Here is a 25,118-nt window from a genome sequence, read left to right on the forward strand (position 1 = left end):
TTTCGCATTCATTTATTTTGCCTACAAGGAAAACGAAAGTCAAGTAAGAGGACGTCGGAAAGGATAGAGATATTGAAAATAAACACTTAAAGGTTCGTGTGGTCGACCCTATACATAGCCAACTTCTGGGAAATACCAATAGCTTCTAGGTGACGACAAAAATCGGTAATAGAAAAATTCTCAAGTGGTTTGTTTACTAGGACTCGTCTGGCGAAGAAAGGAATCCCCTTAGCGATACGTTGAGGGTTTGTGACGATAATGAATCTACATAGATTTATTTTATATTACTTATTTAATATAGACATATTCAAGTTTTGTAGAAGAAGATATGAATATGCTTGGGACATTTTAATAAACGCATAGTAAATGAATTTTATCTATTACTTGGAAAATACGCTTTGGCCTTGATTTATATAGTGCACGAAGATAAGATAGTGATATTTTTTTTGACAAATTAACTTCTATGTATCCCTCTTGTGGTATCTGAATTTTTTCCATTTTTTCAGAATTCAGTTGCACCGATGACCCCATTTTCTCCTTTATACACAATTCTTTGGTATGACTTTTTATGATACAAGATTCTTCGTGTTATAACTGTTACAAAGCAACTGATTAACAAAAGAATAGCCCAGGCACAATGGGACAGAAACACTGGTAAAATGAGATGCATTTTTATTCAAGTGACATAAGCACATTCATACATTTTTCTATTAAATACGAATATATTTATAATAAATAAGTAATTGCTCAAAACAAACTCATGTAGTTTCATTAAATAGTCTCTTATTGTAGAACAATAGAATATATTAATTTGAGGTTAAGTTCAAGGTAATATTGAAAAAAATACTATTACGTTTAATGAAATGTTACGGATTGTATGTGTATCCGATCTACATTGCGTTAACTCAACGGGGGTGATGGATAGGGGAAGGGAGGTGACGTAGTGGGGGTAGCACGGCCGCGGAGCTGTGATCAGTTCCATGCTGCGCGCGAGATGGTGAAGTTCGTACGTGCGATCGTTCTCGATATTGTTCTGAAAGTGGTGTTTTTTTTCGCGATTATCGTGACAGTGAAAGCAACCGTGCCCCTCTCAACGTAATGTTACCTGGTTTCTCATCCTAGTGCGTCGGAAAAAGGTTCTCTCTTCGGATATATCGAAGTGACAAGTGCCCGCGCGTTTTCGATAAGTGACATGTCCATCGTGAACATCGTAACAGAAGCCGTGATATGTTTCCCGGATTATGATTCGTCGTTACGAAAAGAACAGCCAATAAGAGTTCGAGAGCCCAGCGGAACGAATAGTCGTCGCCGGTACATCGTTCGTTTTTGGCGGGACGAGACTGCGATCGACCAATGTACGCTTTCGATTCTTGATCGAGAGACGCGGTGATCGGTGGACCAATCTTGCGTCTCGCGCGACTGGCGTCGAATATTTCGCGAAAAAATGCCGTTTCGCTGGTCGAGCGCCCGATAACGCGTAGTGTGTCGTTCACTGTCCTTCCGGCCGAGTTTACTTCGCGTTTGTGTTGTGTGTTTTTTTGTTCTCTTTCGCGCGTCTTGCCTCGACCAGTGCCCGAGCCGAGGTTATCTCGCCGGGACCGCGTTTCTCGAAATCGCCGCGTGTGACTGACGCACCGACGCGAGGACAATGCTCGGAATTTCGGTTTTGAATTTTGCCTGACGCGTGACACACGTCGACGCGGCTCGATGTAGTGCGCGCGGATTGCTATGACGTTTGGCTATGACTGAGTGGCCGCCGGTTAGAGTGCCGTGTCTCGATCGTGTCCAGGGGATCCGATTTATGTTGCTGTGTGTGCCAAATTTCCTGCGACGTCGCGTGGTGAGTACGCTTTTAAATTTGCTATTTAACCGTCCACGAATGGCGGACTGACGCTGGACGATGTCCTGTTCTAATTCTGATTCGCGCTAGTGTTTCTATTTGACAATAGATTTGTGTATAATTACGTTTGCATGATTCATCGATTTAACCATTCGTTGCACAATGTGAGTGGTCCGGGAATCCAATGGAAACAATTCCTATTAAATTTTACTATTTATTGTCTTGACACAAACAAATTTAGAGAAATTACATTTAATATTAATTTCATTAATATTTCTAAATGAAGTAATGTATGTTTTCTTGTGGGGACGTTTGATCCGCAGATTCAGATAGCCCCAGCATTAATTAACTCATAAATATATAAATAATCTAGAAATAATTTCGTTTTTGAGAGATAAAATAAAATTCATTCGATAGAGGATTAATAATATCATTCGTTTTGTTAGTGTACGATTTTGTACATGTTGAATAGTGTACTTTTAAGGCATTGACGAAAAACGCGTCTTTTACGCACCGAGTGTGTTTTGTAGGTTAGCTTTTCTCAAGCAGGTATCCACGAGTTCTCACAAGAAAACATATGTATATTATATCGTACGATAATCTATCTTTCTAACCTAAAAGATCGGTGGTTTTACATTTTCGTGCGAATATTGTTGACAAATTTTTCAAGATTCACACATTATTTTCGTAAACAAATATTAATTCGTTGAAGAAATAATATGTTAACGGAAGAGTCCATGCGAAAAGAAACACGTGGTTCTAGCACTATCGATCATTCAAATCGATAAATAGTAAAATCACATTTTCTGTGATAAATAGTAAAAGGCACATCATTTTATTCGATTTATTGTTTGTAACGAGTTAATTTTACGTGAAATCTAATAAAAATAAGAATTTTGTCAATATTATTCAATAGAAAGAGTATGTTTTTGTCGTATTTATCTTTATGCATTATTTCAGTAAATGACGTATAAAAGATTCAATCTAAAAAATGTAAGACTATTTAATTTGAATATAAGTTGATAGAAAAATAATTTCGCATCATATCATAAAAATAATAATTCAATTCTACTCTGAATGATCCGGCAAAAATTTTGCTATGATGTGAATTAAGAAAACTACTAGAATATAATATTTCCAGAGAAAATTAGCATGAAATAATTACTGAGCAATAAATGATATTCTTTTATTAATTGTAGAACCTAGTGATGTGAAAGAAAATTTATTTCCTAAGATTTTCAGGGTCACTTTTAGATTACTTTGCATTGTTTAAACAATTGTGTTTCCGTAATTCAAAAATATAAAACAATTACAATTTCATTCAAATAACAAATGTACAAAAACGGAATCGATCTTCAAATTACTTTTATGAACAATATACAATATAAATACATTTTGTCATTTAAAATAGTATAAATTTAAAGTGTCAAGTTTTTAAACGACATGTGTATATGTCAATCATATACCTATATAAGGCTTTGTAAAATAAAAAAAAAGCAGTTACTTCTAAATGAGGGTTAATCGTTTGTTTCAATAAATATGAAACGTGCAGTCTGTACTTCAATTATGGTTTCACCTGCATCGCTCGATATAATTACACGATCTTTGGTACCATCGGCGATTAGATAACTTCGCTCGATCTACACGCTGAATATTTATCTGATAGTGACTAAAAGAATAGCTGTCTTATCGAGTCTGTAGACTATTATGTTTGTGCCTGTATGATTTTTAGAGAGTGAAGGTTTATTGATGAGTTTCTTTCTTATTCCCTTATCAATTGAGTTGACAGTACTATTTTTAAACCGAAGGAAGATGTTGTTCACATCTTTAGAGAGTTAGAAACGGAAACTAAGATCTTCGAGTCTCAAATGGCGAACTTGGATCATTTTTTATAACAACCAGACTTCGATAGTCATTTATCGAATTGAACAAATTTTGCAGAGAAAGAAAATCTTAAGATGTATTCAAAAATTTAATAAATTATTAGAAGTCCAGGGACGTCTATTTTGAACATTTAATAAAATGATTCTCAACCCAGAATAAGTTTATTTAAATATTTGCTAACGTACCTCAGAGTTTTTTTTAAAAAAGTACTTTTCTTAGACTTTGTTCAAATAAAATAGTCTTACATTTTTATGATGTAGTTGTAATTTTGTGATAAGTGACAATAAGACTTATCATACTTTTATGTTTACGAACATATAACGTGCCAGTTACTTTATGGCTTTATACTTCTAATTTCAGAACAGTTTCAAAGACCTAATGCTACATGCAATAAAATTGGCATATTTATAGCAATAAAACAAATATATAGAATGTTTAATAACAATGATAGAGAGTTTTCAGATAGTTGTATTTTTCAGTGTAGTTTCGGTTGCGCAGTTATAAAAGTCTTCCCTACCTTTTCATTGCGAAGCAATATCGCGGACTGTTTTTACCTACGATGAAAAACTAATTAAAAACTAATGGCCATAGTATAAATAGTACGCCTCAAAAATTCACGTTCCGTATCGAAGATGATTTTATTGTGCCCAACGCTAATTTTTATTGAAAGGATTTAATTAAAATTTTTAAATATACGCATTTTCCATATTGGTCTATAATTTGTATTGGCAAATTTATGTAGATGCAAAACAATAAATTCTAAAAAAAAAAGTAAAACAAATTTTTAATTTTTAACAAGTTGTTTAAAGAAATTGATATTTTGCAAAACTGTCTGAACGATTAAATTCATTATTGAAAAGTACATAATTTTTGTTTTAACAATTTTTCGTTAGATCTCATCATTTTCGAGATATCAAGAAAAATATGTTTCTCGCTTTAACTTTCCGGGACTGCTTTCATCCCCTAAATATCCACCATAGCAAATAAAAAAAAGACGTATAAAATATTTTTTCTAAAAACTATATTATATGTAAGATTTATGCTTAAGTAATGTTACATGTTATTCGCGCCTAAAGATGAAAAATTTCTTATTGCAAAATTCGAGTCATGAACTCTAGATACATAAGATATTTTCCATTTTTTTGATAAAATACACATAATTGAGGAAGGTTTGTACTTGTAGTAATCAGCCCAAGAAAACTTGTTGCATATCATGCAATTTCGCTCTTGACCCATTTAAGTTTGAAAAAATTGAAGTTTATATTTGTAGTAGTTTCAGAAAAAACAGTTTTATCCATCTTCTATACGTTTAGTTATTATATTATATTTTTTAAATTTTTGAATTGAAATTTGAAATTTTTATATTATATTTTTTGAATTCTGGTATCTAGGTACATACATTAATTTTACATAGACATTTCTGTCTTTAGAATAGTCGTTAATGTTGAATCGATTAGTTGTTTCTACCGGTGACAAAAGGTCGGGTGGTTTCATTGTTTTGAGGGTGGCACAATTGTGTGGGTAAATATGATTTCATTTTGAAAGTAATGAAAAACATTGTGCTCTTTCGGCGATCTTTGAATTTAAAAATTTCTCACAGACGATTTTTTATACTGTTAATTAATTTTCTGGTAACATCTGAAGTTATGCATAACTATGGAGCCAAGATATTTTGCTTTAGGGAATCTTTGGATGTTATATTATTCCTTTTAGGTCTTCTATCGTCTTCATTCCATAGGTATTCTATGGGATTAAGGTCAGGACTTTGCGATGGGCTGGGTAATATATGGCGAACGTTATAGAAGAGCCATTCTCGTACTATTTTGGCTGTGTATTTAAGGTCTAGGTCCTGCTGGAAATAAAAATTTGTTAACACATCTAATTTTTTATTATATGTATAATTTTGTTTTTCTTTAAATATTTAAGTATTTGATTGTATTCATTGTTCTATCAATGAATACTTGACTGTCAAGCCCATTAGCAGACACGTAGTCACGGCAGATATCTCTATTTGTGCCATAATTATGTAATCCGAGTGCATTTGATAAGATAACCGTTCATCGACAGGAAAAGAGCAACACCTTTTTGTACTGTCGTGGCTTCTGCAACAGTCGTATATTTACCTCGCTCATATGTGCTTTCCCGTGTTTAATGGGAGGATGGAGGAAGAGTTGTTTCTCAAAATTTCCTCATAAATTATTTATTTTAAAAGCTATAGCAGTTTTTTGTCTGTTAAATTATGTGTTAAATTCAGTATGTTAAAAGACAAGTAACAGTTATTCCAAACAAAAAATGAGGTAGATGGTACATATTCGTCGGAATCAATAATAGATATAAATTAGGTGCAATGAATGCCAAAAGAAATTTATGGAAAGAACATTGGATATCAAAAAATTATTTATTATCTATACATTGCAAAGCGTAGATCTTGTTTTTTGTTAAATTTCAGTGTCTTAATTTAAAAATATTATGTACCATAACTAGATTTCTGATCTTTATGCAAATTCATATTTTTATTAATAGAATTAATGAAATAGAAGCTTTGTAGAGGGTTGTCTCAACTCCTAAATATAATAATTCGTATCTTGCTTTAAGTATTTCCTATATTTTTGCATATTAAATGCATTCCATAGTTTTTTGAAAATTTAAATTTCCTACAGTCGAACTATAACATAGGAACTATAAATCCAAATGATAAAAATAGGAAAAATGGTAGACGTGAGAAGCCAGAAACGTTGGTTTACTTAGAGTTAATACGAGAAGGAAAAAATTAATAATATGAAAGTCTTTTGTTTAAATCTCCGAACGACAATACTCTAGTGAGCGAGAGAGAAGGTAAAAATCACGGTTTCGCGGAATCTCTTTGTTCCGAACCGTCAAGGGACACCGCGGAGAAATCTCGGTTCGCGACTTTTGCAATTTCGTTTCGAAAGCGAAAAGCCATCCCCGCCGTAACCTGACGCGAAAACCACTTCGTTGGGCCGGCCGGTTGAAAAAAAAAGCAAAAGTCTAGAAGGGAAAAAGAGAAATAAATAAACAGGTCCTATCTCCGGGAAACGAGGAAGCGATCAGCGATGCATAAGCGGCCGCCGATACAATCGCGCGCCGCTAGAGAGAAATTGAAATTCTTATCCGAGGCGTGCGCGGCTGAAAGGCTCTCGCGAATCGCATAAAGGCCTCATCAGAACGATCGCTCGAATATCCTCGTTCGAGTCCCGTCGAGGCGAAACGGTGTGGGATGGGGTGCGTGGACCAAAAATGGTTGGAGGGGGGACGGGGTGGTCGGAATAAAAATGGGGGTAGGAGTTGACGGAAGAAGAGGAGGCGATGGTAGAGGTGGTGTTGGATATAGCTGCAGGTTAGGTACAGAGGGGAAGGTGGTGGTTGGTCCGGGGGTGGCGAGCGTAGAGGGTGGGCAACATAAAAGGCCAGCAACCCCTATTCCACGCAGGCTTCAATTGTTTCGGCTAGGCAGCGTTCATTTGTTTTTCTTTGCGTGCGCTTTTTGCACGCTCCTCTGCCCTTCTACTCTTCTCGCTCTTTCTTTTTTCTCCACGGCTTACACCCTCTATCGTGTCACTCCGTCCTCCTTCCCGTATCCTTTCTCTCACTCTTTGTCTTGTCTTCGGAGTTTCTCTTACCTTGTCCGACTCTTTTCTCTTCTTGTTTCTTCAATTTCTTCTGTCCTTCTCGCCCCTAACTCGTTGGCCCTCGCGCTCGTGACTTTTGTTCACGCGATGCACGTCAAACGTAGACCGCCCTCTGTCCCTCTCCCTCTTTCTGACGTTCGTCCATCTCGCTCGCCCTATCCGCGCGAGGTGTATTAAAATCGACCATTGTTATCGCAAACGGGGGTGGGGCGGTGGTTCTCCGGCGGTTTCGGGGGTGGAGGAAGGGTGCCTTCGTCGGCGGTCTTCAATGCGGACGCAAGAATCGTGCCTCCTGAAAGCTTTTCAAATAATATACAGCGAGTCAAAAAATTATTGGCGCACGCAAGATACGATGGGAATATGAAAAGTAAAAGAAGGGATAAAAGTTTTTTTTTTTACGCTTTTTATTTAAAAAATATAATGTACGGACCATGAGCTTACAATACTACGAAAATAATAGTAATATCATCGGTTACAGTTATAAAAAAATGAAACGAAACGATTCTGTGCATCCACAAATCACAAATCTATTAGCACAGTTAATATACTCTACGAAAACCAATTAAATCAGTCTGATGTTGATATTCTTTTTTTTCTTCCATGTCGTTTATACTCAGGTTAACACACAAATGAAGAATTAAAGTTTAAATCTAAAAGTCATTGATACACCACCTCAGTCACCAAATCTAAATCTCATTCTTCATCACAGACTAGATGAAAAAATACGAAAAAATTCAATAATTAATAGAGCGGAATTGCAAACTAGATTAGAAGAGGAATGGCATACTATAGAAGAAGATTAGTTTTTAAAAATTGTAGAATCAATGCCAATGCGACTTTTTAGATTTTGTAGTTTTTGTGACGCGTGCTAGCAATTTTAAGTGATGATATTATTGTTTTTTTAAATATAGTATTGTACGTTTATGGTCTAAATATTATGTTTAAGTGTAAAAAAATGTTATTCTTCGTATTCCTACCATTTTCTGTGTCTGCCAATAGTTTTGTGACTCACTGTAGCTCGCACGCGCACGCGTCTTCCCTACTCCACGCCTCCAACGTTCGAAACGTGCGTGCAAGTCCTGCAGCCACCTGTGAGCGTGCGGTTATTTGGGCGAGAAAAGGCACGTGCCTGGGTAGATGCTTCTCGAAGGGGGACAACCATTTCATTGGTCTGCTATTTTCATTTTTTTTTCTTGGTAATACGCATATACAATGTTGTTACTAAATGAAATAAGCAAAGTGCTTCATGAAATTGAAAAATGGTTGAATTTTCGATCGTAAACTCTATTCGATACTATCGATTTCGCGTTGGTTTCGATACGTTTAACAGACGTAGGAGTTATTAATTTTACGTAGCAGGAAGCACGGGGAACTTAATGGCGGAACTAACCGATGGGAGACCTATTGTTTGAGCATTCCAAGACCGTTGAGAGAGGCAGATGTTACCGAAATAATTCTAATTTACACCTGCTTGTAATGAACGAAAATTCACAGCGGCGAGTCGAATCTCCGAACCGATACCGCGGCGTGGGATAGTCGGTGAATTAGGCGGTGTCATCTGCAGGCGTGAAATTTCGGGTGGGTTTAACCGTAATGCCAACAGCTGACAGGCTCGACGCGATAGCCTATAATAACCCTATTGGCAAACTACCTCGATGACGGATCGTCCATCAAATTAATCGATGGAATGCGACCGGCGCTTTCCATCGGAAAAACAATAAATGTCCTTTGCGTTTTCTACCCGCCAACGACCGCGTACGGAAATAAAACCTCTGAGAGATTGCGATAGAGAATGGGGGTGAAACTTGTTAGAAGGATTTTCGGAATATATACCACGCTGCTGTTTTTGGAATTGTTATTCTTTCGGTTACAAAAAGTAATGCAAACGTTGGGGTAAACTTTAATTTTTTTATCCTTTTACCCAGTGCTTTTATTTTCAACTTTGTGGCTCGAGAACGACTGACCACAATACATTACAATTACATGTAGCACTCATTACCGCGTGTGTACATAGGTCGCTATATAGTGTCGCCCATTTTCAAAGGATGGCTTCGTTGTGTCTATGTATGCACTTTCCTACAGTAAATTTCGAAAATCGTTCGGTCATCGTTGTCGATAGGAATTCATATTCTAAGGGTGCCCTCCCACTGTCCAAATACATGTATACTTCTTACAATGTCAGCATTTGAATTTCAGGAGAAATCTATTATACGTTTGGAAAGGATACTTTGCTCTTTTGGGTGCACCATGGAATCACACGATCCACGATTTGGGTTTACGTTTCTGGCGTACTTGGCCAATCGTTGGAACCTCGGGCCGACGTACTCCAGTAACGACTATATCTGACTTAATCGACGCGTTCGTGTAATTGGCGCTTCAGCATATAGCAGGCCCGGGGTGCCGTCACGTCGACGTCCCGTTTGACGCGCGGATTTTATTCACGAACGAATGAAGGAACGACTCGTAACGACTCATTAGCCGCGATTCAGGATTCTTGCCGGCGAACAAACTCCTTTTCCTACGCCCCCTCCCCCTCCCCCGCGCGTCGCCCTATCGATTCCGGCCGTTGAATCCTCTATACAGGATGTGTCCCTCGCGGCGCAGCACGGCGCGGCATACGCGAATAAATCGTGGCTTCGTTACACGCGACTCGAAGGCGGCAAACAAATAGGGTTAATTCCACGTGCGCCTGCTAGCCTGAATACGTCGTTTCCGAATGGAGGTAATTCCGGTGACAATGTGGCCTTTGATTTCATAGAACCGCACGGTTGAATGACTACCTCCGCCCACCGCCTCCCCCGCCAACCGCCGCCTCCCTATCGACCACCCCCGCGCCACCCACTCTCCCGTCCGCCCTCTCCGGTCCCTTCAACTCCGCGAAAACCCTCTTCCATCCTGCTGCAGCGAATATACATATAATAAAGTAAAGTCAGCCACCGCCGGCTCCGGCCAACCGGGCCGAAAGGACTTTATTCAGTAACTAGCGATTCATGCGAAATCGCGAATCCGTTTCTGCCCGGCTTCGCTTCCACCTGCCCTTCCTACCGACTCCTTCCCTCCGCGTCCTGCTGCCTCGCGGTTCCTTCCACCCCCCCTGGTCCACCCGCGTTCGTCGTTCCGCGTCGTGTCGCGAACGCTGAACTTTCATGGTCTACGCTTTCCGTCGACCGGTAACGACGTATCCGTTTCGCTCTGAACGCATTTTTCTGGTCCGAGGACTCGGAAAAAATCGATCACCCTTTGGAATTCCGTACGTTACGCTGGCACGCGGCTAGATTCCCGGTGACTCCTGAGGGGTAGAGGATCTGTTCGCCTGCTAGACAATTTGGCAGAAATATTTCTGACAAGGTGACGGGGAATGGTTGTGACATATTTCACGGTTTAGGTGTATACAGACTGACAACGAAGATAGGTTATCCCATTCTGATAACACGGTATACTCTGCTATCTGTGGACGAAGAAAGGTTATATAGGATGTTGAAAAAATGATCCAAGACTTTAGTGTTTAACCCCTTGATAAATAATTTTTAAAACGTATTTTAATTTTGTTTAAATTTGTTCGTACAAGGAATGGCCACGAAAAAGAATAGATTTGTTTTAATTGACTTCTATATCTCCTTTAACCCTCTACTTGCAAGAATATCATTTATACCATATTAAACCCTATAACTTCAGTAAGTAGCATTTTGAAATAATCAAGATATTAAAGTGGACATAGTTCGTGCGATACACTGTATTACCATGCAGTAATCTTATAAGCAAAATCATCATAAGCAATATAAGTGAAATATCATCAAAAAATGTTATAAAAAATTTTACTTTAGGACAAACACGGAAGTATACTAAAGTACTTATTTGAATATCACAAATGACACTTTAATCTTTCTTTAATATCAGGTCTCAATTGTATCCAACATTAAATATATCTAAACTTGATCATTTCTCTCTCTTAAAAAAATAAAGGTTTGGCGAGAGAGGGTGCATCTCCTTCTCGAAAAAACTAGCCTGAATTAGGCTAAAAATAGTCAATTGTTTTATTTGTACCATGCCAAATGAATTTGACACTTAACAAAAAAGATCTGTCTCACAGAGTTAATATTTGTATCTGCTGTTTTATTTACTGATAATTTTAGATTCATCAGTAATGGAATATAGTTAATTTTGAATTCAAGAAAATCCACGCGTCACTTTTCAATTAAGTTATTAACGGCAATTCAATGTAAACGTTTGAATAGGAATAATTGGCGATAATGTAATCAAACCTGTTTCGCTTGATAGATGAGTCACAGATGAATCTTATGTCAATTTCGTAAGTCGCCGATCGCACGAGTTATTAGATGAAGTTGAATTATATTTTACACGTGTCGTTTCCGCATACCGGTACAACGCCATATTTCAGTCAAGTAGCCAGACAGTTTTTGAACGAGCGATTATTTATCAGATGGATAGGTCATGCAAGACCTATTGCCTGACCTGCTCGTTTCCTGGACATAAATTTTGCGGATTTTTATTTCTGGAACCATTTAAAAGTATTCGGTTAACAACATCCATTTTCAGCGTTGAAATATTCTGACACACTCGGCCGATTTGTCAGTCAGCTTTCCAAAGAAAAGTCGATAAATTAAAGTTAACAAAGTATCGATGGAGAAGATTTGTACTTTCGCTCGTCTTCGATTCAATTATCGGTCTTACCAATGTCCTAAATAAAAATTTTCTGACGAACAATTGGTAAGGAATACCTAATTTTTCTGTGAATGAAATTAATAAAACCCACTACTTGTTGATGATCGTTGATAGTCTGTTTTGTATTTTTATTGATGAAGCAAATCAAAAACTAACAATATTGAATTATACATACGTAGACTCAAGATAAGTTTATAGTAATAATATCATAGATTTTATTCGGTTCATTATTTTAATTAATTTAAATTATCTGATTGTTGGATTGATATTTATTCTGTCTTCAACCATAATATTACGAAGATTTGACTTATCTGTAAGTACACTTACATAGTAATATTCTATGTATTTTATAAATAGTGATATATAAAGTGTCATTAGTATATAAATTACTTATATACATGATTTGTTTCATGAGAAAATCTTTTTACTCTCAACGTTATAGTATTTGAATTACGCGCGATTGTTTAGCGCCAAAATGGTGACTATTTGACGATGTTTTATATTCCTTGTAGTAATGCATCGGACCGTGGGATTTTATTCAAGTCATTCTTATTTCGCTTAACAATGATGAAATCACGAAGAAGTTCTGAATGCGGAGACAGTCTGTAGAGAATGGCACGAAGAGACACGAATTAACGCGATAAATGCTTGTGGAGAACTTGGCGTTCCCGGGAACCACGTGGATCGTTTACGTCGAAAGGAGACACCGCGCGAGGCTCTCGAAAATCGACAGGCGGCGTCGAGTGCACCGGGGGTGCGAGCCTGAAACAAATCGTTCTGTAGGGCAAACGAGCGAATGCTCTTTCCCTAATGCAGGGAAAAGTGTATCGCGGCGGGTGGTAAATCTACGCATTATGCAGACCGATGGGAGACCGTCGCGTAACCACGCCGCGCTTCCGGTGACGGTCGACGCGACCCTAACAAAAGGTGAGATTGTTGTTTCGCGGTGATGGAGGTATCCGTGATCCTAAATTTCCTTCAGTTCGTTCGGAACGCGTTCAGCACTCTCATTGGGTGTCTCGAGATTCAGGGTATATATGTACAATTGGATCAAGGGGGTGGTTGAAAGCTTTGTGTTCCCTAAGCAGTGGCGGAACTTTTCCAAGAACTCTTTAAAAACAATCAAGATAGAAGACAAAACATTTCTCCATTTTTATTCCCCAATATCGTTGGCTATTTTTATTTTAAATTCACAATGGGATGTGAGTATCGTTACGTATTGCCAATTTTGTGCTTATATTGACCATTAATAAAGAATAAATGTGTCGCGGTTTCGTTGGAACTACAATAGTGAAAAGTGGTTTTTTCACTTGATGTTTCTTGTGTACACCGCGCTATTTTCCATCAAAAGTTATATAGAATTTATTCTGTTGAAAAGTGTGAAAATTATTATTCTTTTTTTGGAAATAAATATGAGGTTCGAGTACCACTGGTATTCTCGAAGGAACCGTACGGCTTAGAAACGCTGAGAGAATGTGGAGAGCATTGTTTGAAAATTTGCGTTGTTAGGGATGCGCGTTTTTCCCGCGAGCGCGCGGGATCTTCGAAGAAATTTTCAAGAGGCCCTGTCACGTTCACGTCTTACGGATACGTAGACGATAAAGAGGGGAAGAGGGTGGTGTTCGTCGCGGGCAGGGTGGGAGACGGTTGCTTTGCTGAAACGAGAAGAACGTGAAACCGGGGGAAGGAAGAGGGTTGGGTGGGGGAGAGAAGAGTTTTCGCCGCATTCGGTACTCCTCCGGCTTGGAAATATTTCCGAGGATTCAGCGAGTTTATTAAGGCTATTCAGAGCGCGTCTGCCTCTGAGACAGCATTGTGGATACAATTTAGTCTTATTCATCCCTTCGCGGATGTCTAAATATTTTCAACCCCCATCCCAACCCTCCTTTCGTCTTTCTTCCTCTTCCTCTTTCTGGGTCGTCGTCTTCTGGCTCGCGTTCTCTTTCTACGGCTTTTATGGGACTTACCCTGGCTAGTGCTTGGTTTCTTCTGGCCATTGAGCGGCACGTTTGAGTCCCTTCAACTCGCAATCGAGGGAGAAACATCTTTCGGAGGCGTCCAGTCTCGTCGATCGCGAGTACCGTCTACGTATGACTCTTTTCCTAGTACGCATTCGGTGTGTTTGAAACTCGATTCGATCTTCTGGATAAACAGGATGACGTAAATCGTTTTCGATGCACATCGCGGGACGAAGTTTGCCCATTCGTCGAAACGATACGTTACGTACCCAAGTTTTCAGGTGGCGATCAATTTTCTAAACGAGAAGTATCGTCACAGACGTGGTATGCGAGTAGACCTTGCACCTTATGAACTTTCGTGGCCCAATCTGACTGCTAAAAATGGTCCAATATTCAAACGACCATAACTCCTACAATAGTGAATGAATTTCATTGAAATTTATTTGTGAAGTAGAGCTAATAGATACCTACAAAAAAGTATAAGACAACTTTTCTATAGGACGTCAAACAAAATTACTAAAAATCAAAAACGAATTTTTAAGAAAAATCGACAGGTAGGTGCCTAAATTTATTGGCGAAAAAAAAAAATTTCAAATCGTTCTGGAAAAATTATTTTCGGTTGCAGGGGTCAATTACAATTATTTTTGGTGAGTACATATCCCCCGGAAATCCTACCCACTTTCGAAAAAAAAATTCCTTATCGAAAATATAATCTATGGCCAGAAGAAATGGTTCTCTGAAATTTCATGCGTATATTTAAAAAATCATAACTCCTGAACGGATTGGGGGATTTTAATTTTTCAAAATGGAAACAATGCGTATTTTGGCGAAGAATATTTAGAAATTCTAAGGATATTGATTCATGGTCTCCACTGGATCGCTGAGCAATCCCATTTTTGACCTTCTATAATCATAACCCAACCATTGTTGACCATCGAATAACGAATCACTCATGAAAATCATCATGAAATCGAAGCTTAAAGTCTTCTTACAAGGATCCCCTTGCAATTTGATGCACGATCTTCTTAATATTTTCTCTAGAGCCCCAGAAAAATGAAAAGATACATGGGATGTAAGGTCTACTCGAATATCTCGTCCGTGGTATCGTCGACCACGCGTTTACTTGTCCGGCAAAAAGAACGAGGATCGTTTGCTTTGGAGAATCAATTCATCGAGAAACAATTAGTGAAACCCGCAGACGCGTGCCGATACGCGGATCGAAAAAATCGGCCGCGGACGACGTCGTTTCGATCTCGGACAATCGAAAGGCTTCGCCATCCTCCTCAGCTATTCTGAGGCGTTCGAGCAGAGCCAATGCTTTTCGTTCCCTCTTTGTTCACTGGCTGAAATTAATTTTCCAGCCGTCCTTGTTCCTCTCTCTCTGCTTCCTGGCCCCTTTCTCTTCTCCGTCGGTCTCGGTTGTGAAGCACGGTCGCGATGAATCCTTCGACATCAAACGATTCTTTCTCGAGGCGCGGCTCTCGGCGGCCATTGTCGCGGTGGATAACGCGTTATGTAAAGCGGGTTCTCCTGCCTCTAGTGTGCCTCTCGCCTCTCTTCCTTCCTTCGCTCCTGGACGGTTTCGCACAGTCCCGGACAATCAAAGGAATCCTATCTTCGTCCAACAATACCACGGCCCCCGCCTGGCCGATAGCTTTGTCAGCCCTCCGCCTAACAACCGCCACGGCGATGACGACGCCGACGTCGCCGTCGCTTGAATTTTGCGCGACGCCGCACCATGGCCTCCTGAACCCGCAAACTTCTATTTCTGGAGACGATCGCGAGGACCTTTTGATCGTTGGCGCTTAGAGAATGGAAGAACCGCGGTTCTCTTCGACGCGAACTTTCATAGCAAAACGAAGGCATTTTTCGAGAAAGATTTATTGTTTCGATGTATGATCGGTAACCTATAGATGTTTTTGGGTTCGATTGGCTGTTCCCAGATTCGTATAATGTTCGATTTATATTCTGCGATGCGTATTCATGGCATACTCCCGTTGTCGATAGTATTTCAAGGTCCATTTGATATGCATCAATAAAAACGTGGAGAGTTCCGATAAGAAGAAGAATTCTTAAATTCTTAAACTAACTTTCATTTGTGTGTCACTCGTGAAGATGTACGTAAATTAGAATGTACAAATGGACGTTTTGAACTGACATTCAGACTAACAAAATCGCGGGCTAAAGTTTTAGGACGAATCTACAAATTTTATCCGTTTATAAAATTTGTCGGAACTTTGATCGTGACTCGGGTCGATCGACGAGCCAGATTTTCGAAAGCGATTGTTTTCAGCGAAGGTACGAAGTAGAAATCCGTCGATGATCAAGAAAATCGAGATATCAGAAAAATGAAAGTACGAGATGGACTAGCCCCGATCCCTGTCTCGCCCCTTCTGCAGCGAGGGAAGGACTCTGAGGATCCCAGCACTCTTTGAGTCACTCTCGCTTCGCGCATTGTTTACAGAGTGATGAGTCTTCACACTGGCGCGAGCGTGAGCGCGCCTCTGTCTTTCTCCTTTTCTCTCGATCCGTCTCCCTCGGTCCCATTTCATTCCATTCTTCCGCGTTCCCACCATTGTTCCGTCGTTCCTTTTATACGGAATAAAGTATCAAGCGGCCCGGCACAATGTACCCCTGTCTTTCTGGGTTCCCTTTATCTCTTTTTCTCCTCCGCCCGCCCTACCACCGACCTACCCCACCGTCGATCCACCCTGCCACCCCTTTCGCGAAATCTTTGTGCTATCGTCGTTCCTCCTCCTGCAGCGTGCAGGATCGCTTTGAACGTCGTCGATCGTTTCTCGTTCATCAAACGATGATCATGAAAAGGACGTTCCCGTTGGTGACAACGAAGCGTACGACCTGTGGTTACTTTGCATTATTTCGTTTCTATCGATCGGTGAATAATCTTGTTTACCTCTTGTAGGCGGAGGATAGAGTGGTAGCCCCTGTTTGTCGTAAAAGCTGACTGTAAGAGGTTAGGCGCAGAGTGAAGTATCTGAACCTGCGAACAATAAAAGGGATACCAGAGCCATGAAAAGGTCAAAACCTGTCACTATCGCGCAAGGTTGATGTTTTTTGTAAAGTGGACGTGAATAGAAATTTCTTTAATATTTATAATTTGCTCTATAGCGTGTTGTACAAGAAATCATGTTATGTGAAAGCATACTCTATATATAAAACTGTTAATTCCGTATAATTTTAGATTTTTAACTTCCTTATATTCACTATTTTATTCTTGGGGGTTTGACAATTCCTCTAAGCCTACCACGACCAGTTAAATGACCGTTTTTAAAATTTCTTTTAGAATTTGTGACATGCAATGTTATTTTATAGTATAGGTACAATGGACTTTTCAATATTCACTTGTATTCTTATTGTTTGTTTTCTGAGAAAAATATGTAGTTTGTCTTGCTTACCACGATTGGTTGTCTGGTTGAACGATTTATATTTTTTTGTAAATAACCGGATGAAATTTGATAACACATTCTGGTTACCTTCCGCTGTAAATAGGAAATGTATAGCAAAGCTGAAAGGAGAGAATCTTCACTTAAAACATTCGAACAACGCGTATTAAAAGTAGTTAAACTTTACACGCGTGCAGTTCCAAAACTATTAATGTTTTATTAATTATTGAAGCATTGTTAGAAGCGGCAAAGCCTCCCCTTTAAAATGGTGTTTGGTTTTTGTCGATCCGACTTTCCATTTTCGAGATATCGTAATTTATGTAAAAGGTAATTTTTAAAATTTCGCTTTCGGCCTTAGAAAAGGCTATTAACACGCATTAAAAATACTAAAAACTTTAGATGCGTGCAGTTCCGAAACTATTAGTGTTTTATTAATTATTGAAACATTGTTAGAAGCGGTAAAGCCTCCTCTTTACAATGGTTTTTGGTTTTTGACGATCCGACTTTCCGTTTTCGAGATATCGTAATTTATGTAAATAGGTAATTTAAAAAAAATTCTCTTATGGGTTTTCCCGTGTTAAAACAGATGACTAACGCGTATTGAAATTACAAAAACTTTAATTACCTGCAGTTTCAAAATGATTAGTGTTTTCTCCATAATCGAGCCACTGTTGGCAGCGGTGAAGCTTCCTTTTTGAAATGGGTTTTGGTTTTTGTCGATCCGACTTTCCGTTTTCGAGATATCGTAATTTATGTAAAAGGGTATTTTTCTTAATTTGACTATCGCTGTCTCTGTCTGACGCGTCGCGTCGTACCTCCTTGTCGCGCGTGAGTCGAGACAGTCACGTGACCAGGAAGCGTAGTATTTTCAAGAATTTACTACGCACTGTTTACTATTTCTACGCGCGCGCGAGATCAATGAACTCGCGAGCGCATACGAAACGTAAACAAACCCTATCTCCGAAACTAGCCATCGCATCGACGCGAAACTAAAATCGCTATATCTCCGGAACTAATGAAGCTATTGACTCGTACAAACGCTCATTTTAAAGGGCATTTCATCCTCTATCTAATGGCCATATCACCTACTATAATTTATGCTATCTTCTATGTTTATTTTAACATTTACTTTGACTCTACATACCCAAAGAAGTTTTAGCAATTTCTATCGATTATATGACTGGTGTGCGATAAAACTGGATTATAAATTGTTTATTTCATCGAAAAAGAATTTAAGTTGTTTCGTAAATAATTGTTTTCTCTGGAATTAACTACGGTATCATCTTGAAACAAAATTCATTTTCGAGGGCGTTTTATCGTCTATTCTATGATAATTAAAAAATTTCGACGTAGTTTGAGCATACATACAGAAAGTGTCGGTAGGTGTAATGTTAAGTAGAAAATAGCTCACGTCCCTTGAGGGTTAACTCACATGGAATTATTGTGACAGGTTCTACTAAAATATTATGGCTGAAGAATTGTGTAAAAACGTATATCGAGGAATATCTCGACTAATATTTATTATTATCGCGTATATGAAAGGGTCATTCCAGTTTAGGGAAGTAAAAAAATCGAGTCCATCGTCTCCCGGCGTAATTTGAGAGGAAGCGAGGTGGTCGCTAGCAATCCTCCTCATTATCTTCTCTTTCCCCCGATACTTCATTTCGAAACAAGATTTCTTAGAGAAAGAAGGGGGCATTGGTGAGCGCGAAATGTTCCCTCGGTTGCGTGCGATCGAAACGCACGCGAATACACCGAGAAAGGTATTTAAATCCAGCAGTCGCGGCGCGTGTGTAACGTCTCGCAATCTCGTTCGCGTCGAGTCGAAAGAACTCGCTTTCCCGACTGGTACCAACCAGCCCTCCTTCCCTCGTTCGCCAGACTTCCTTTCTCCGTCTTCGCGAGATCCTGGTGAATCCGTGCGGCCGCGCACAAGGAAGAGGATCCTCCTTCCGTTCTTTCGATTCGTTCGTGTATCAGCTCCGCCGGGTGCACCGTGCTATTTGCTAATAAGAGTCTTTTCAGCGTGCACCTGGCCCTTGCAAAAGGCGGCGTTGACGTCGACGTTGGCGGCGTGCAATTCGTGCAATTTAATACGACTTGAATGCCGGTATTAATTAACAGTCGGCCGCATTCACGCGCTCAAGTCGCGCCGTGTTATTCTTATCTCGTCGATAGGCTCTCCTTCTGGGATTTGAAAGTGCCGGGAACACGACGCGGTGATTTCTTTCGCCGACTGTTATTCGCGACGCGTCGCTGAAGAGGCTGCTCGTATTGAAAATCACGCGAACTCACGGTGAAAATTGAAATACGCGTTTCTTTCGCTCCCTCAATGGGAAGGTATATAGCGTCGGTTAAACATTCGTCAATGGACTTTGGTGGAACTTACGATTCCATCGGTGTAAAAATTGTATAACTTGGTAGTACCAAGTATGTACGACGTTCCTATAATGCTTGGTAAAGCTGTTTCTGGGGAGGAATGTGCTTAATTACACGGGCTGCTGCGAAATTGAACTTTATACGGATAGAAAAAGCTAGTAGCGATATTTAAATAAAACTCTCGTCATTGGTAAATGTATCCTTCGTTGATATTCTGTCTCTTTCTCTGAAGTCTTATGACATTCGAATCATTATAAATTGAGGTATAGCACTGACAGTAGTGAAGATAGTTTTTATTTATGGGTTGAAAAATGAGACTCGAACGAAATGTCGTTTTAGGATAACTAAGTGTTTTGTTTCAACTAGATCAATTATTTATACTTGAAAACATTTTTGAGCAGCTGTAAACTAGGTAGACCTTTTAAGTAAATAATATAGTTGCAGTCTCATGTCTTGAGACATAGTAATAAGTGTAGAAAATTAATGAGTGTTATCTGTGCCTAACAACACAGACGAGAAAAATTTTTATTTAAATGAAAATTTGGAATAACGAACAAAAGATAAATATTTGTTTATCTGTTACTCGTTAAATTAAAATAAAAGTTCCAATCGTAGAATGAAACGTTTCATAATGTATAAATTAAAATGTTTCATCGAATAAACGTCACGGAATAAATTGTTATTAGTTAAATATTATTCGAGTAAAATTTTGCCTCTCTTTGCTGAACAATTAACATTTCGGAGAAAGCGTGTTGCAGCCAGAAAATTGGATGCAGAATTTGTTTCTTTTGTCACGCGATTGGAATTGACGCACAAAATAGTAAATGTAATTGCACTTATCGTTTCGCTTAATAACCTCGATAACCAACGCCCTATCGAGTTACAAAGGGGAGACGAACTGCGGTTCGAAGTCATCCCCATCGAGTCATCCCCAGGGATGACTTGACCGAATCTCGAGTCACGCAGGGGTGTGCCCCGAAGGGCGGCACGCGAGCAATGAAAGTCAAACTTGATCGATGTAAAGGAGACAGGAAAGGTTACGCGCGACAGCTGATTAATCCTTCTCGAAAGCTCGTCCACATTACGGTGAACAAATCTTTTTAACCACGTATTGCACAAATTTGATCTTTTAGAATCGATTTCGTTTCTCAGTCATTTAATCATAAAAAGTGGCTTGACGTACAGAGTCATCGGATGTCCCTGTAAAACAATATAATACGCAAGTTTCGTAACGTTTTTTTAAAGAAAACTTTAGGGGGATTGTTTTCGAGAGGAATTAGAGAGGAGTCGAGGAAAACTCGGGACATCAGGATTTACGATCAGGTGCTTTTCCATTGAACCCACCGATCCGTTCTTGCTCTGTTGTTCTATACTCCTTTTCTTCTTGGATCGGGAGACTTTATTCTACGCAGGGTTAAGGGCTCGATCTAATTTCTTCGATTGTTCTCGTCTAATGAAAAATTTTCAGTTGATTCTCGTAGGCTATGTCTGTTTTCTGGACGTTCCCGTGGATGGGGTTCTTCGTTAATCGCGTCCAACGCGTGGAATCTCGGAGCTTAGTGTCAATTGAACCCCACTCGAGCGTAAGTGGGTGATCGGGCCGCGAAAAACGAAACGAAGAATCGCGGAAAGAGAGGAGCCGAGGGGGAGGGTTGCTGGCGAGAAAGATGGCAGGAGCCGCGAAGAAAGGGGGAGGGAGAAAGAGGAACTCTGAAGAGACGACGCACACGACGCCGGGGCGCCCGTGCCGGTACATTCACGTACACGACGCTGCGTGACGTCACCGCATTGTTAGACGAGCAAGCATTGTAGTCACTATTGTGAGTCTCCGCCATTATTCTAAGACAATCGTCCGACACAATGAGACGGACGGGAGGATGAGTGGGGCGGCCGATTCTGCCTCTGCTTCTGGTCTCGCCCTTATTCCCTCTCTTTTTTCTTCTCTCATCCATCTTCCTGCGTGCAGGTACTCCTCGTTTGGTACTTCGTATTCCGTCGGCCGGTCCTCGCAAAGTAGTCGATCTTCCTCTTCATCCTCTCGGCCGATAGTTGCATTTTTGATTCGCGGAGGGAACCGCGCGGCGTCTCTCGACGATCAGCCTCGTTTCCACTAGAAACGGCCGGGAATCTTCCCGTCGTCCCGAGACGCGCGAGGGTAATGGAATTTCTTAATTAATCAACGGTCGTGGATAGGCAAATTCTTCCGGAGGCTCGATTTCGCGAAGATTTTGATTATAGAAACCGACGAATTCCTGTTGTTGTTCCATCGAAGACGACGCCGGAAGAATACAAGGGAGCGAGTCGGGCGGAGTGGTCGTCTAATCGAGTCAGCGCAATTAAACAAAGTCGTCCCGCGAGGTCGCGAGATTAGCGGATAGCTTTCCTCCCTCGTTCTCTCTTTCTCTCTCTTTCTCTTTCTCTCTCTAACGCACCTCGGAGCCTGATTCTCTTCGAGTCTCTCCCTCGTTCTTTGCGGCTCGTCGTGGAAGTGCAGGGGATGAAAGGAGAACAAGAGAAGTACAGACAATAGATTCGGCCCGGCGGTGTGTTGGTGGCGCTGCATTGTCGCCCGGCATTGTTGCGGCCCGGTTATTGTGTCGCTGTTTTGTGACCGATCGCAAGGTGGCGTGCCTCGTGTGCACGAACCCGACCACCCCGGCCACGATCGTTAGGCACGTTCGCGATTATTCGGAGGAACGATCGTTCGACGATAAACCGGCCTCGAAAGTCGCCCGCCCCCACCCCCTCCCCTCCACCCACCCTCTCACCCGGAAGGTCGCCGCGGAACGAGCGAGACAAAAGTTTGCGGATCGAGCTTTTCTCCTATTGACGGCCCTCGCGGAATAAATGAAAGAGAGGAGTCGCCGAGAGAGCCCCGGCGCGTCGTGTTTTTTTCCCCCGTTTCGCGTCGCTTCCAGGAATAGTTGTTCAGATATTGTTTGTCGAATTGCAGTCGATTCCTAATAACCGACTCTTTTCGGAGAAAATAATCCGTCGAAACTTGGAAGATTTGTTAAAGCCTTGGGTGGTCCCTTTTGTCGCCTATTCAAAGGTATCCAAGCTAATTAAATCGAATAGAAAAAACCAAGAAAAAACCAAGAAACGAAGATATTTTCATGTAGGTATTTTTATAAGCTTTACGAAGGTGAGAAACATTATCTTTCGGTTTAAATATTTAATTAAAAATAATCAGTAATGCTTCCAACGAGCAAATCTTCCATACTAGGACTTGTATTGTTTAGAGGTTTAGCCCCTCGACGTACGATTTAATTCCAAATAATTTTTCAAACGTATACTATATGTATAATTTTGTTTAGTTCGTACAATAGTCATGAGAAAGAATAGATTTGTTTTACAAGTGCTTCGTGAATGCAAAAATGTGTTGATTTTAATATGCAAGACTTGATGACAATTGAGTAGCCTCATAATTGTGAAACTTGACATCAAGTAGAAAGACAGATTTCAACACTTTATTTTTTTATTCTAACCATTATTCGGTCAAAACAATCTTTTAAAAAGTTATAGTTTTAATAATAATTATATCTCTTCCATCTTGTGGTTTTTAGTTCATATTTCTAATTATCTGCCATAAATTTACAATCTTTGTGCAACAGTAACTAATTCTTCATCGTTATATCATTGTCAAGATAGTTTTTGTGTGTACTATTTCTACTCTATAAATAATAATTAGAGTTAGATTGTAAAACAACCTTATTCATTGAAACTCGCTTCTTTCACCCTGCTTGATACACTTCCTGTATGTACATTGCTTTTGTTTTTATTTCATGAATAGAGCCGTTAAATGAATAAAAATAAAAATGTAATAGTAATAAGTACGAACAGAATGTGTGTAACAATACCGTTCAAGGAAATCAAATAATGCTCAACGAAACAATTTCTTTTAACGTACCTACGATCTTTTATAAATAAATGAATCCTTCCGTTTATTGTTGGTGATTGTATTCTTTTGAATAGCACACATGTTTCTTTGTGACATGGTGAAATGACTAGTATGAATATAAATAAAGAATGGCATACCTGCCTTAAGGATTACGACAGGTTGATAGGGTAAAAAATAAAATAGGTTTTAGAAATTTGTTTTAGAAAACGGCACGTGATTAAATGTTGATGTGTTACTTAAAAGTATCTACATTAAATTATACGTACACTCATTTTTATTTACAAAACTCAATTTTTGTTGATGTTGTAGCTATTTAATTGGAATCATTCCTCCTAAATTCTTTGAAAGAAAAAGAAAGTTTTGTAATCTGCATCTCTACCGATTTTGTAATTGGACATTACTTGCTCATTAATATTGAAAAAACTACTTCGTAAAGAGAAGTGTAATGAGCAACATTTGGTAAAAATAAATAGAAAAAATTCATAAGAAACAAGTTTCTTTTCATTTATAGTGAATCATTATAGTGTACGAATACGAGTGGGAGTAATTCTATGTAGGTACTTTAACATGTTCGCTGACAGTAAAAATTTTAATGAGCTGCAAAAATGGACAGATGATTTATTCTTTAGCCATTACAATTAGAGAGCATAATAATTTCAAAAAAATAAAAACTATACAGAATTGAATGCATGATGTGGTTTATAACTTTGAATGTTATAGCATTCACGTCAGTTTGCACCACAATGAAAACGATTTTTAGACGAAATTTTAAACTATAGGCAAACATTTAATAAAATTACAACTCCGTAAAAAGAATTTCCAAAGCCTCGTGTTTTGGTCCGTCATCGTGTCTTAACGCGACCAATGAAGACTTTGATTCTGCAATAATGGGGCTTGGAGAACTCGTAACTAGCAAGAATCGAACAGTACCGAAGAGTTGTTGCAAAGTAGGCTGACGCGAGCGTAAATTAACTATCAAACCGGAAGGTTGGTGAAAGAGTCGTAAGGCGGCCGAGAGACGCCTGTCGTCCCGGGAAAAGAGTCGCGAGGCTAGAATCGCGCGGCTAGAGATAGGGAAACGAGGGGCGATACGGTGGTTGTCCTAAGGCTGTAAACTAAGGCGACCGCCGCGTCGTGTATCCTTAGAGTGGCTGCACTTTGAGCGCGCAGCTCGGTGGTGTGCCGTGGCTGCTGCAGGCGGCGCAGAGAAGGCCATTGTGAGGCCCGTGCACGGCATTCACGGGAATGAATGCGCCCTCTGGAGCGACACAGTCTCAGATGTAAGACACAAGAAGCATAAAAGAGTTGCCATTATGCGAAGCTTAAATAACAGGCGCGCGCGGGCGAGCTTTCTCGCGCGCACACCGACGCTCGCTTGAACATGGTCGTCGCGGGGCCGTTCGTGTAAGCCGCTACACG

At 39.8% G+C, this 25,118-nt stretch overlaps 1 long non-coding RNA gene across 1 annotated transcript in view; it reads left to right on the forward strand.

Annotated features, from left to right (window-relative positions):
• The first annotated feature begins 981 nt into the window (after window positions 1–981).
• The window catches only part of LOC143344052 (uncharacterized), a 224,965-nt gene continuing 200,828 nt past the window's right edge, over window positions 982–25,118 (forward strand). Inside the window, exon 1 of the long non-coding RNA XR_013080049.1 lies at window positions 982–1,840. This is a non-coding gene — a long non-coding RNA (uncharacterized LOC143344052). The remainder of the gene's footprint in view (window positions 1,841–25,118) is intronic.

The sequence above is a fragment of the Colletes latitarsis genome, chromosome 7 (genome assembly GCF_051014445.1).
Source record: "Colletes latitarsis isolate SP2378_abdomen chromosome 7, iyColLati1, whole genome shotgun sequence".
NCBI classification, from domain to species: Eukaryota; Metazoa; Arthropoda; class Insecta; order Hymenoptera; family Colletidae; genus Colletes; species Colletes latitarsis.